Genomic DNA, 15,377 nt, shown 5'->3' with positions numbered 1-15,377 from the left:
CAGAACGTAACAGGTGTTGATGAGGATGTAGAGAAATTGTTGATGGGAATGGGAATATAAATGATATAGCTACTGTGGAAAACAGTTTGACAGTTTCCCAAAAAGTTAGCACAGAATTATTGTATTATCTAACAATTCTACTTCTGTGTACACAGCCAAAATAATTGAATGCAGCTGCTTAAACAGATATTTATATACCAGTGTTCATAAAAATATCATTCACAATAGCAAAAAGATGGGAACAACCCAAACATCCATTGAGAGATGAATGAATAAACAAAATACATTAAATGCATACCATGTTCACCCTTAAATAGGAAAAAAATCCTAATGCATTCTTCAGCATGGGTGAACCTTGAAGATATAATGTTGAATGAAATAATCCAGTAACAAAAGGACAAATATTATGCAATTCTACTTACATGAAGTACCTAGAACACTCAAATTCATAGAGATAGAAAGTGGAATTTTGGTTACTGGGGACTGGCAATAGAAAAAAATGGAGAGTTATTATTTAATGGGCATAGAGTTTCAGTTTGGGAAGGTAAATAGGTTCTGAACATGGATAACAGTGATGGTTGTACAATAATTTGAATATATGAGATGTCTTCACAAAGTTCATGGAAAATGCATCTTGTAAAAAACTATGCATGGATGCAAAAGTTTTTTTTGCACAAAAATAGACTTATCTTCTGATTCTACTTTTTCCATTAACATTTTGAAATCCCCTTATTCATATGACACCAAACTGCACACTCAAAAATGGTGACAGTGGTAAATGTCATATATATTGTAGTACAATTTGTGTATGTGTACGTGCACAGAAAGTACACACGTAGTTCTGACCCTACCTTTTTGTGAGCAGGACAAGTAATCTGTCTTTCCAGTGTGAAAGGAGTGTCATTTCTTTTAACAAAAGAAAAATCACTAGCAATAGGCATTAGTTTAGAGCCAGGCCAGTTACCCCTCAGTTTAAAGAATACTTATGGATTAAATGGCCAGCCTGAGGCTTAAACAAAATGGAAAATGAGGGAGACAAGTTTAAAAAAGAAGAAGAAATATCTTGTGAAACTTCAGAGCGCTTACAATTGTGGTCAAATGGAATAAGTTTCTTTTTTATTTGGTACAAAACTTGTCCTAAGCGATGCACTCAAAGGGGAAAATTCCCAAGCAGCAGTGTTGGATTTAGAGCCATTTGTCAAATTAATCATGATATATTTTCCTGTCTTGAATAGCGTCAGCTGGAATATGTTACAGTCCATCCTGGGAAGAGGATCCAAGTGACCAATTCCCAACAAACAATCATTCAGTCCACAAAAGAATGAAAACTTGAAAATCCTTTCACTATTATTCACTTAATTTTTCCGTGGTCTTCCAGTTGGGGAGATACAGTCAAATGGGAAAATAAGGATTGGAATCTTATACAGAGTTTGGAAGAAAAAAAAAAAAGACTTATTATGCATTTGAAAGGCAGAGTTACAGAGAGAGAGGAAGAGACAGAGAGAGATCTTCCATCTGCTGGTTCACTCACCAAATAGCCACAGCTGCCTGGGTTGGCCCAGATGGAAGTCAAGAGCCAGGAGCTTCTTCCCTGTCTCTCACTGTGTGGCAGAGCCCCAAATTCTTGGGCCATTTTTCACTGCTTTCCCAGGCACATTAGCAGGAAGCTGGATCAGAAGTGGACCAGCTGGAACTATCACCAGAGCTCCTATGGGATGCTGATATCACAGGCAGCAGCTACAATGCTGGCCCCTCAAAGTTTTGAAATCAGCAGAGTGTTGGTGTTAGAAAAGACCAAAATTATAATCAGAAGACAATTCTGGGTTGTTACAAGATAATTACATAAGCGGAAGGGGAAAAAGTAATATGGCAGGTGTAATAAATATTTGAGACCAAACAGGGGCCAGAACTGTAGCATAGAGGCTTAAGCTGCCACCTGTGGTACTGGCAACCCCATGTGGGTGCCAGTTCAGGTCCAGCATTCAACTATCTGCTGATGTGCCTGGTAAGGCAGCTGAAGATGGCCCAGGTCCTTGGGTCCCTGCAGCCATGTGGGAGACCCGAAAGAAGCTCCTGGTTCCTGACTTTGGCCTGGCCACCCCTGCCATTGCAGTCATTTGGAGAGTGAACCAGAGGACGGAAGATTTCAATCTCTCTCTGTCTCTCAGTCTGTAACTCTGCCTTTTAAATAAATAATACCTGATATTATCTGATGATTGAAATGCAAATATCGCTTGAGATAGTTCAGGGATAGTCCAGTTTAAAAAAAAAATAGTTGACTCAGTCTTTTTTCTTAATACTGTGTGTGAAATAAAGTGAATTGTCTGGGTTCAGCACTGTGACATAGTAGGCTAAGCCTCCACCTGTAGTGCTGGCATCCCATATGGGCGCTGGTTCGAGTTCCAGTTGCTCCTCTTCTGATCCAGCTCTCTGCTATGGCCTGAAAGAACAGTGGAAGATGGCCCAAGTGCTTGGGCCCTTGCACCTGTGTGGGAGACCTAGAAGAAGCTCCCCACTCCTGATTTTGATTGGCCCTACTCTGACCATTGCGGCTATTTAGGGAGTGTACTAGCAGTTGGAAGATCTTTCTCTCGTCTTTCCCTCTCTTTGTCAATAACTCTGCCTCTCAAATAGATATTTAAAAAAAAAAAAAGAGAGAGAAATAAGTAGATTGTATAATAACGAAATTTTAGCATTCAGCCATGTAATAATTAACAAAGTAAGGCACTTCATGCCCAAAACTGCAGAAGTACAGTGAATTCCAAAATTGAGTGTCAATTTGAAGAATACACAATTTTTAAAAAGTAAAACTTTGTCATTCTGAAGTGTTATGTTCATTTAGTTCATTTGAAGTATAATATGCCAATTTTATACTTGACTTAACACATTTGATGTAACCATTTTATTCATAAAAATATTTGGCTATATTTGGCAATATTCAGAAGAATATTTGGCTATAAATTAATTTCTCTAGTTTCTATATGTTATCAGCTATACATTCTTTACACAGAGAACATATGTATCTGTACATGAATTGTAGGAAACTGGGATTTTTGGGGATCATTTGCATTTAAAAAATATACAGTCATTGAAGCAGTATTTTTTTAATTTTTTATTTATTTTTTTATTTGACAGGCAGAGTTATAGACAGTGAGAGAGAGAGACAGAGAGAAAGGTCTTCCTTCTGTTGGTTCACTCCCCAAATGGCCACTACAGCTGGCGCTGCGCAGATCAAAAGCCAGGAACCAGGTGCTTCCTCCTGGTCTCACATGAGGGTGCAGGGGCCCAAGCACTTGGGCCATCCTCCACTGCCCTCCTGGGCCACAGCAGAGAGCTGAACTGGAAGAAGAGCAACCGGGACTAGAACCCAGTGCCCATATGGGATGCTGGTGCTGCATGCAGAGGATTAGCCAAATGAGCCATGCCGGCCCCTGAAGCAGTATTTTTAAGGAAAATACATTTTTCTTGATTTATCATGTTAATTTCCTCTATTTTCCTTTGTTTGAAGGTCAGTAAATAGTGTGCTGGAAAGTTATTTTCCTACCATAGTAAAGGATCATATTGACATTGGTCTAGAATCTAGGCATCCTTTACATTATGCAAAAAATTACTAGAGTTTAGCCTAAATGACTACTCACTATACCATATTAAAAGTGAATAAATCCACCCACAAAATAAGCACCAGGGCAAAGCAGTTGATCCTTGCTGTGCTAACTGTTGCCTTTTAGGTTCATTTAAGCATTGGGAGGGTAGAAAAAGACTAACTGTTGACAAAAATTGCTGGTCAGCTAAGGCCAGATTTTTGTCTTGGATTGACTCAGGAGAACTTTGCCAACAATTTAGCAAAGACAAACTTGGGCATTTGCCTATAATTCTACAACTCCTTTTAGCTGAGTTCAGTATTAGCCTTTGAGCACTCAAATGGTCCTTTGAGAATTAGATAGAGATTTCTCAAATGAAAAAATACAAATAGTCAGCAAATATAAAAAAAAAGTCCAATATCACCAACTATCAAGAAAATGCAGATCAAAACCACAAAGAAATATCATCTCACTTTAGTTTATCAAATAAATAAATAACAAAAGCTGGGAAAGATTTGGAGGAAAGAGAATGCAAATCTTTGGAATGCAAATTAACATAGCCATTATTGAGAGTTCTTTTTTTTTTAAGATTTATTTATTCATTTATTGATTTATTTGAAAGGCAGAATTACAGAGAGGCAGAGGCAGAGGGAGAGAGGTCTTCCATTCGATGGTTCATTCCCCAATTGGCTGCAACGGCCGGAGATGTGCCGATCCGAAGCCAGGAGCTTCCTCCTGGTCTCTCATGCGGGTGCAAGGGCCCAAGGACTTGTGCCATCTTCTAGTGCTTTCCTAGGCCATAGTAGAGAGCTGGATCAGAAGAGGAGCAGCCAGGATTAAAACCAGCATCCATATGGGATGCCAGCACTTCAGGCCAGGGCATTAACCTGCTGCACCACAGCGCCAGCCCTGAGAGTTCTTAAACAACTAAAAATAGATCTATCATATGACCCAACTATACCATTCTGGGTATATATCCGAAGAAAATGAAATCAGCATTTCAAAGAGATACATGGAGTCCCTTGTTCATTGAAACACTATTCACAATAACCAAAATATGGAATCATCGGAGGTGTCCATCAATGCATGAATGGATAAACAAAACTATATATGTATATACACATGCACACACATTGGAAAATTATTTAGCAATAAAACATAATTATGTACTGTTATTTGTCAGGAAATGGATGGGACTAGAAATTATAGTATTAAGTGAAATACTCAGGCACAGAAAAGTAAATAATGCATGTTCTCTCTCACATGTGGAAGTTAACAAAAAAACAGTCAATCCAAACTTAGAATAGTGATAGGGAAGTGTGGGAAAAGGGAAGATGGATGCAAGCTGAACAAAAGTTACCAAGACACAGTTAGATGGAAGGAGTAAGTTTCTAGTGCTCCATAGCACAGTGAAGAGGCTGTAACTCTCTGTCATTCAGTGGTGAAAACCTTTGCTGGATATTCACTATGTACCCAGCAGATAGTTGAGGATTAGACAACAACTGGGTGGAAATTGAAATATCTCCCGGTGGCTCTACAAGGAGTTCTATTCTCAGAGATGGCCCAAATGAAACCTGGACTACTGTTGTATCATGCTAGACTCTCTAGCATAGTTTCTCAGAAGCAGGAGCCTGTGCCTCAAGGTGTCCTTGAAGTATTTCATTGCTCCACACTGTTTACAATCGACCGGCATTAGAAAGGAACCTTGCGCAGTGGAAAGTCAAGCGCACTAATGACCCCATGTATTTGAAATCCTCTGATAGAAGCAAACTTTGTGCACCTAGAGACACAATAGCATCACAGTTCAAGAACCTATTCCAACAAGATCAACAAATTGCAGACTGAATCTTAACCCACCTTTGTATCTGCAACACTGTGGTTTGTTCAGAGCAAATTTTCAGAAATCCTGTTTTTTTCTGGAGTAAAAGACATGGAAGCCTTTGCATGGGGCATGTATAGTGTGCCCAGAAGGAGCATAAGTAGAAACTCAGAAGTGTCCCCAGTGCAGTGATCTGTGTAACTTGAGGTTAATTTTGCCACTGTGTGTAAACACAGACTGTCTGAGGTATTTTCATTTCGTTTAGTTTGGAAGTCACACAAGGCAGACTTCAGAATTTAAAAATTGGACACTATCTTGGATATTGGTAATGGGCCATGAAAAATAGAGTAGGTACTTTAAATAGGAATTATAAAGAAAAAAAAACTTAGGAATTGTCCAGAAGGAAAAAGAGCAAAGCAGAGTTTTCTAATAAATTTTTCTGTAGTCATTTGGATCTTTTTAGAATTCAGACAATAGCATGGATAAAATTTTGCCAACAAATAAACCCACCAAATAATAATATAAAAGAAATGTAGAACATTTCATTTTTCTAAATTTTTAAAGAAAACAGAGACTCTGCCCAATTATCCCTCAACAACTTCCCAACTGTGAAGTGTAAAAAAGATACCTACTATATCAAAATTATCAGGAATCCATTAAGTTGGCAAGATCTCGAATTTCATATAATCAAGACTTGCTTTTATATGAAGTAAATTCTGTAAACTTCTTACTAGAATTAGGCATTTTTTTAATGCAAGCAGCAGTTTTCTTCTGAGAGTGAATAATGCATTTTTTATCTACTGAATTATTTTCTTAGCATAAGTCATGAACAAAACAACATTTGGGGAGGAAAAAGAAATCAGGATGTCACTCATGGAGTCTCCCTTTGAAAGGGTTTGAATAAACTGGAGGGAAGAACCTTCTCTGGCTCATTCCAAGTTTATGAAGTCATCAGGGGAGATTAGTTCCTGCCAATTTCATTGTCTGTATAAGGGCCCTGATTCCTCTCCTAGAGGCACAAGCTGCCACCTACCCCTGCTCTGGGGCTACCCAGATTTGAGTGAGCACGCATGTAGGATTCCTCTTGCTTTTGCAGGTCCTTGCCTTCTGCTGGGAGGCAGACCATCTCTAGCACAGGTAGAAAACCCAGACTGCATCCTGGGTTGGTTGACATGGATACTGATCATGTCAGTGATCTGCCCCCTTGCCAACTCTTTTCTTCTCCTTTATCTTTGAGGGTTTTTTTTTCTTCTGATATATCTGATATTATTGATGAGTATCTCAGAATGTGTTTGCCAGAATAGAAGGTAACAAAACTCTTATGTGTCAGAAACTTACACCAAGGTTATGCAAGCCACCATGAAAGTCACATGCAGATATGCAGGATCAGTGAGGCATAGTCCCCATCTCCTGGAGTTTATAGTCTAAATGACTGAGATCTACTCATAGGTAAGTTGATGTTTTGTCATATTGATTTCTCAGATTATCTTTCATTTCTGAATATATGGTCATAAATACTGAAAAACCAAATCATCCTTTACCAAAGCAGTTAAATAATGAAGACACAAATCAGATCATTTTCCATATTATTTAAAGATTCTTACTTATTTATTTGAGAGGTAGAGTTACAGAGAGAAAGGTCTTCCATCCACTGGTTCACCTCCCAAATGGTCGCAATGGCCAGAGCTGTGCCGATCCAAAGCCAGGAGCCAGGAGCTTCTTCAGGGTGTCCCATGCAGATGCAGGAGTCCAAGCACTTGGGCCATCTTCCACTGCTTTCCCAGGCCATGGCAGAGAGCTGGATCAGAAGAGGAGCAACTTAGACTTCAACTGGCACCCGTGTGGGATTCCTGTGCCACAGGTGGCAGTTTGCCCGCTACACCATATACTGGCCCATTTGTTGTTGTTGTTTTAAATATACTTTATAAGGACATTTGCTTACAAAAATGAGATTTTCAATATACAATACTAAGGAAGCCCTTATGACCCTTTTCTTTCTCTCTCCCCTTCCTTCCTTCCTTCCTTCCTTCCTTCCTTCCTTCCTTCCATCCTTTCTTCCTTTCTCTCTTTCTTTCTTTCTCTCTCTCTCTTTCTATCTCTCTCTCTTCCTTTTTTCCCCAAAGAAATCTTTTATTTAAGGAATACAAACTTTCTGCATTTCATAAGTACAACTTTAGGAATTCTTTCCATCATAGCTGTCCTCCCACCCACTCTCTCAACCTTCCTCATCCTCCCTCTCCCATTCCAAGTCCCACCTTCCACTAAGATCCATTTTCAATTAACTTTACACACAGAAGACCAACTCTATACTAAGTAAAATTCAACAATTTGCACACACACAAAAAAGCACACACACATAATTGTTCCTCAACAGTTGAGACATGGGCTGTTCAAAGTCATTGCATCTTGAAGTTAATTTCACTTCTTTTTTCTTTGTTGAAAACTTAATTAACTTTAAAGAAGCACCTAGGGATGATACATATTTTGTGAGCACTTAGACATAATTATAATACAACTCTTTGAAGACAGATGTCCTGCATGGTAAGTTAGTGTATAGTGACTCCTGCTGTTAATTTAACAATTAACATTCTTACATATGATGTCAGTGATCACCCAAGACTCTTGACATGAGCTGCCTAGGCTATGCAGGCCTTTTGAATCCACAAACTCCATCAGTCTTTAGAAAAGGCCATAAGCAAAATGGAAGTTCAGAGAAAAATACCTCCTTGTTTGATGACCACTTCTTTCCACTGGGGTCTCACCCACTGAGATCCTTCATGTAGAACACTTTTTGCCACAGTGTCTTGGCTCTCCATGCCTGAAATGCTCTCAGGGGCTTTTCAGCCAGAACAGAATGCCTTAAGGACTGATTCTAAGGTCAGAGTGCTACTTTAAGTGATTGTCATTCTATGAGTCTGCTGTGTGGACTGCTTTCCATGTTGGAGCATTCACTCCTTTTTAATTCTATCTATTATTATCAGACACTTAATCCTATTTATATGATCACTTTAATACTTAAGATGGTATTTTTACCACCCAGCTTAAGGGGATTTGGGGTCCTATGGCAAGATTTTAAACGATACCCTTAAAAGTAAGTCCATAGGAATGTATGCAGAACTACACAGCTTTACAGTTACAGACTTCATACATTTCATAAATACAACTTTAGGAACATGGTGATTCTTCCCACCATGCCTGCCCTCCCACCCATCCTCCCATCCCTCATCCCCTCCCTCTCTTATTCTTGCTCATATTTTTACTGAAATCTATTTTCAATTGACTTTATACACATATGTTTAACTCTATGTTAAGTAAAGAGTTCAACAAATAGTATAAAAAAATCCAAAAACTGTTCCGCAATAGTCAAGACAAGGGCTGTTCAAGTCATTGTTTCTCAAAGTGTCAATTTCACTTCTACAGATTGTCTTTTATGTAATCTATTACTCCTCACAGATCAGGGAGAACATGTGGTATTTGTCCCTTTGGGGCTACCTTATTTCATTAATTATAATGTTTTCCGGATTCATTGATTTTTTTGCAAATGACTGGATTTCATTTGTGTAGTATTCTATGGTTTTCATATCCCATAATTTCTTTATCCAGTCTTCAGTTGATGAGCATCTGGGTTGATTGCATGTCTTAGTTATTGTGAATTGAGCTGCAACAAACATGGGGGTACAGATAACTCTTTCATATGCTGATTTAATTTCCCTTTGGTAAATTCTGAGGAGTGGGATTGCTGGGTCTTATGGTAGGTCTATAATCAGACTTCTGAGGTGTCTCTATGCTATCTTCCATAGTGGCTTTACCAGTTTACATTCCCACCAACAGTGGTTTAGGGTACCTTTTTCCCCACATGCTCACCAGCATTTGTTGTTTGTTTTTATTTATTTTTATTATAGCTCAATGAAGTTATCTGTATTAAGTACATATTTGTTTTTTTAGCATTGTGAGAGCCTTTAGAAGCACAATCACCTTAAGTAGCAGCAATGGAACATAAGCTTATATAACAGTTTTTAAAAGGTAGACATGTTCATAGTTTCATACAAAAAGATGACTAAAATTAATAAATCTCCTGAAATATCAGTAGACCCTAGGAAACATTTTTTAAAATCCTCTGTGGGCAAGGGACTTGAAACACATGTTTCCTCAAAGATCAAAGAGTGTGAATTAAGATGAAATAGGGGCCGGTGCTGCAGCTCAATAGGCTAATCCTCCACCTAGCGGCGCCAGCACACCGGGTTCTAGTCCTGGTTGCCCCTCTTCCAGGCCAGCTCTCTGCTGTGGCCAGGGAGTGCAGTGGAGGATGGCCCAAGTGCTTGGGCCCTGCACCCCATGGGAGACCAGGAAAAGCACCTGGCTCCTGCCATCGGATCAGCGCAGTGCGCCGGCCGCAGCGCGCGGGCCACGGCGGCCATTGGAGGGTGAACCAACGGCAAAGGAAGACCTTTCTCTCTGTCTCTTTCTCTCACTGTCCACTCTGCCTGTCAAAAAAAAGAAAAGAAAAATGATGAAATAGGGAAAGTCATGAATTTTTAACCTTAAAAGATTAAGTATTTAAGAAGAAATAAAAGCCAAATGTGTCATATATTTTTTGAAAATAAAGAAAAACATAACAACTTTGTTCATATGATTAAATAAATTGACCGAATGTAAAGAATTTTAAAAATTGATTACTCCTGGGTACTGAGACTAGAAATCCAGTCATTTACAACAAAATGGATGAATCTGGAAAACATCATACTTAGTGGGCATTTTGCATAGTATTTAAGATGCTGGTTGGTATGGTGGGCCTTTGGGCCAGTGGTTACAGTGTTAAACATTGTGAATGCCTGGTTTGAGTCCCAGCTACTTTGCTTCCAGTACAGATTCTTGCTAATGTATATACTGAAAGGCAGTAGCATAGATGATGGTTCAGGTTATTGGTCCTTGACAATCATATGGGAGATCTCCTGGGAGACCCCAATTGAGTTCTGTACTCCTGGCTTTAGCCTAGCCCAGCCTCTGCTGTTGTGGACATTTGAGTTTTCCAGCTAATGGAGGATCTCTCTCTCTCTCTCTCTCTCTCTCTCTCTCTCTCTCTCTCTCTCCTTTTCAAATAAAAATAAAAAATAAAAATTACAAAATTGAAGGGTGTTATTATTTAAGAAGAGAAAGATGTTTCCTGGGATGCTTATATCTGACATCTGATTATTTGTGTTTGAGTTCTGGCCCTGCTTCTTGGGAGGCAGCAGATGATTGAGTCCCTGACACTCTTATAAGAAACTTGGTTTGAGTTCTAGACTCCTAGATTTGGCCAGGCCCAGCCCTGGCTATTGTAGGCATTTGGAGAGTGAACCAGCAGACGGAAACTATCTGTATGGCTGTCTCACTGACCTTCAAAAAGAAAATCTAATTACAAAAAAAATGGAGTGTTGTGTGGCACAGCAGGGGAAGCTGTCACTTTGGCTTTGAATATTGACATCCCACATCGGAGTACTGGCTCCAGTCCTGACTGCTCTGCTTCATATCAAGCTTTTACTAATGTGCCTAGAAATTGGCAGGTGATGGTGATGGTACAAGCATTTAAGACATTGCCATCCATGTTGGAGAACAGGATGAAGTACTGCCTGGCCCAGATCTGGTTGTTACAGTCATTTGAGGAGTGAACCAATGGTTGGAAGATTCTCTCTCTCTCTCTCTCTCTCTCTCTCTCCCCTTCTCTTTCTGCCTTTCAAATAAATAAATAAATATCTTAAAAAAAAAAAAAAGGAGGAAGAGGAAGAGACACCTGGGCTGGTACACTCCCTCATTCCCTTGTCAGGTGATGTCTTCCATCATGCTGACACAGCAAGAAGACCTTTGCCAGATATAAAACATCCTTGACCTTGGATTTCCTAGCCTCCAGAAATATAAGAACCAATCTATTTCCTTTATAAATTACCTACTCTTTAGTATTCTGTTATAGCAACACAAAACAGAGCACAACATGATTAGCCATGTTAAGGGAAATCAGTCTTCACAATGTTATCTGCAAACTCTCGTTTTAATAAAAACTATTCTCAAAGTATTAGTGACAATTTAATTAGTTCACTAATTCATCTGTCTAACCATGCATATGTTCAGCAAACTTCAATTGAGTACCTACTTACATGCTAGGCTCTGTGCCAGGCACAAGCATCCAGACACCAAGGAGAGAAATCTGATTCCTTCCAGCTAGGAACCCACTGCTTGGCAAGGTGGAAAACCAAAGAAGTAAATTAGGAAATAAAGTGTTAATTATAGGATGACCACACATCTGATTAGCCTTGAACAGTCTCATTTCATACTTGCTTTCCCAATCTACAAATTAATAGCTTCCTATTATTTACAAAAAAGTGTCCTAATTTGGGCATAAGGCCAAAGAGGTGAACGAGGTCAGTAGTTGGGGCTGGGCAGCTGTAAACATGTGACACACTTGGGTCAGCAGGTATGAGGGAGTTTGCGGGAGACAGACCACAGGTGGTTGCAGTTGCCAAATCCCGAGTGTCTCGTGTTGTGCGAAGGAGTTTGAACACTTCCTGTTGGTAATGATGACCCTGGCCAGGTCAGAGCCAATGATGAGTTTATGTTTGACTCGTAACTTAGAAGAATAACACATGAGTATTTACCAATTTGAACAAGTTTTTTAAAAGTTAGAGAAATAGAATTTCTGGGCATAATAGAATAAATTGAATTTCCAGGCATCGTTATCTTTACTGTCACAATTTTAGATCTTTTATTGAATGATTATTAGGTTCTAGGCATCAGGCTAAGCAGATTAGATACACTGCCTCAATTAATCCTCACAGCAAACTTTTGAGGTAAGTATGAGACAAAACTACAAGCCAAGAGAGTTTAGGAAAGAGGAAAAAAAAAATGAAGGAATCTTGATTCCACTTTTTAAATTGTTACTTAGTTACTTTTTTAAAAAAAGATTAATTTATTTATTTGAAATGCAGAGTTACAAAGACAGGAAGAGACAAAGACAGAAATTTTCCAACCACTGATTTATTCCCCAAGTGGCCATGACGATCAGGTCTGGGACAGGATGAAGCCAGCAGCCTAGAACTCAATCCAGGTCTCCCATGTAGGTGGCAGGGGACCAAGCATTTGGGTCATCTTCCACTGCTTTCCCACTAGACTGGAAGTGGAACAGTCAGGACTTGAACTGAAACCCATGTGCGATGTGCTGACATTGTAGGCTTAAGCTACTGTGCCACAACACTGCCCTCTACTTGTTTTTCTTACTGGAGAAGTAGAGAGAGAGAGAGAGAGAGAGAGAGAGAGAGAGAGAGAGAGAGAGAAACAGCTGGTTCATCCCCCAAGTTCCCTCATTGCCCCTGGCTGAAACCAAAGCCAGGAGCCTGGAACTCAACCTAGGTCTTGCACATGGGTGACAAGAACCCAATTATTTGAGCCATCACTGCTGCCTCCTAAGTTCTGGAATGGAACTGTACTCAAACCCACATGCGGCACCCCAACCATCTGAACAAGCGGCCTCTGAAGAATGTTCATTCTTTAAAAATATGCAGAAAGTAATTTCAGCTTAGCACATTTGATGTTTTCTAAAAGATTCTGATTCTTCTCCTTGGTCATTTCACTTCTCTCAGCTCCACAGGAGGCCTTTCTCAGACAGCTGCCACCTGTCTTTTGTCTTTTGAGGTCATTTTGATATTCCAACAGTATGTTCCAGAAATTCATATGCTTCTTTGAGGGTGATTTATTTTTCAGTTTGAGATGAAACCATGACTAAGAAATGCTAATGAATAACTCAGGATTCCACAAACAAAGAAGCAATAAAAGTTTATCCAAAGGAGTCCAAATGGAAGTTCAATTCAGAAACATGCCCCATAGACACTGTTGCTGAATACTCAGAATAACACAGCACAATGAACCCCAAATGAAAAAATATCAGGGCCCGCATCATGGCACAACTGGTTAAGCTGCTGCCTGCAATGCTAGCATGCCATATAAATACCAGTTCAAGTCCCACCTGCTCCACTTCTAATCCAACTCCTTGCTAATGTGCCTGGGAAAGCAGTAGAAGATAGCCCAAATGTTTGGGCCCCTGCCAGCCATGTGGGAGACCCTGTGTAGATACTGGCTCCCTGGCTTGCAGCCATATGGGGAATGAAGCAGCAGATGGATCATCTCTCTCTGTCTCTGTCTCTCTCTGTAGTTCTGCCTTTCAAATAAATAAATAAATCTTAAAAAAAAAAAAAAACTGAAGAAAGAAGATAAAAAAGTGCAGCAGAACTTTACAAGGACTCCTATAAGGAAGTTTTAGAATAATGGATATAGGTAATGTCGTCTGTGGATCCACAGGCCACCATTAATGATGGGCAAAAAAATTCTTTTGTGAATTAGAAAAAATATTTTATTCAAGGGGCTGGTGCTGTGGCGCAATGGGTTAATGCTCTGCCCTGAAGCACCGGCATCCCATATGGGCGCCGGTTCTAGTCCCAGCTGCTCCTCTTCTGATCCAGCTCTCTGCTATGGCCTGGGAAAGCAGTGGAAGATGGCCCAAGTCCTTGGGCCCCTGCACCCATGTGGGAGACCCAGAAGAAGCTCCTGGCTCCTGGCTCCTGGCTTCGGATTGGTGCAGCTCCGTCAGTTGCAGCCAATTGGGGAGTGAACCATTAGATGGAAGACCTCTCTTTCTCTCTGCCTCTTCTCTCTGTGTAACACTCTGACTTTCGAATAAATAAATAAAATATTTTAAAAAAAGATTTATTCAATTTATTTGAAAGACAGAATTATACACACACATAGAGAGAAGGAGAGAGAGAGAGAGAGAGAGAGAGAGAGAGAGAGAGGTCTTCCATCCACTGGTTCACTCCCCAAATGGCTACAAATACCAGGGCTGGCCCAGGTAGAAGTCAGGAGCCACAGATTTCTTCTGAGTCTCCCATATGAGTAGCAGGGATCCAACCACTTGGGCCATCCTCCTCTGCTTTCCCAGGGGAAATAGCAGGGAGCTGAATCAAAAGTGAAGCAGCCAGGACTCAAACAGGTGCCCATATGGGATGCCAGCATTGCAGATGGTAGCTTAATCCATTATGCCACAATACCAGCCCAAGAAGAAAAATGTTTTTCAAATTCAAGATTTTATATTTTCTCTAGACTGTTGAGTAACTATAACATTCATGCAACACAGGAGAAGAAACATAACTGCCATTTTATCCAATTAATTGGAATGCATTTTTTATTTTGTAGTTTTTATGAGAAAATTATTTTAATTTAAACAATCAACTAGTCACTTTTAAGGAACTGAATCACTTTTTAAATTTAGAGATTTGTGGATGAGAAGGCAAATTCAAAGAGATTATACTGGTTGGTTAGAAAGTAGCTAGGTCAGAGCTGGCACTATGGCATAGTAGGTTAAGTATCTGCCTGCAGCACTGGTACACTAGTTCAAGTCCCGGTTGCTCCACTTCCAATCCAGCTCCCTGCTGACGGCCTGGGAAAGCAGTGGAAGATGGCCCAAGTGCTTGGGCCTCTGCACCCCCGTGGGAAACCTGTAGGAAACTCCTGGTTCCTGGCTTTGGATTGGCCCTGCTCCAGCCATTGTGGCCATTTGGGGAGTAAACCAGTAGATGGAGGACCTCTTTCTCTGTCTCACCCTCTCTCTGTCTGTAACTTTCGCTCTCAAATAAAATAAAAAATCTTAAAAAAAAAAAAGAAAGTAGAGATAGGTTTCTGACAAAGATGTCTGCAGTCACTTAGAAAAGGAGACTATTTGAACATCAGAAAGCCATGAAAATAAAAATGGGAAAGATCCATAAAAGCTAAATAAAGTGGATAATAAATAAATTTAAATTGTTTATATTTTCAGAAAGCTTGGCTCCTCTGAATGATGAGATGTGAATTTGTGCAATTATTTACTGACCACTGTGTACAATTGCACTTTTTTGGTTTTTTTTTTTTTTTTTTTTTTTTTTTGACAGGCAGAGTTAGACAGTGAGAGAGAGAGAGAC

The 15,377-nt window shown here is 39.8% G+C and overlaps 1 long non-coding RNA gene across 1 annotated transcript in view; it reads right to left on the bottom strand.

Annotated features, from left to right (window-relative positions):
- Window positions 1-4,208: 4,208 nt before the first annotated feature.
- LOC133774928 (uncharacterized) overlaps window positions 4,209-15,377 on the bottom strand; it is a 39,837-nt gene continuing 28,668 nt past the window's right edge. The window contains exons 2-3 of the long non-coding RNA XR_009868184.1: window positions 7,005-7,198; window positions 4,209-4,373 (exon numbers count right to left, since the gene is read on the bottom strand). This is a non-coding gene — a long non-coding RNA (uncharacterized LOC133774928). The remainder of the gene's footprint in view (window positions 4,374-7,004; window positions 7,199-15,377) is intronic.

This window comes from Lepus europaeus, chromosome 16 (assembly GCF_033115175.1).
Source record: "Lepus europaeus isolate LE1 chromosome 16, mLepTim1.pri, whole genome shotgun sequence".
In the NCBI taxonomy this organism is placed as follows: Eukaryota; Metazoa; Chordata; class Mammalia; order Lagomorpha; family Leporidae; genus Lepus; species Lepus europaeus.
The sequence above is the reverse complement of the archived record's forward strand: the minus strand, read 5'-3'. Positions and strand labels throughout refer to the sequence as shown.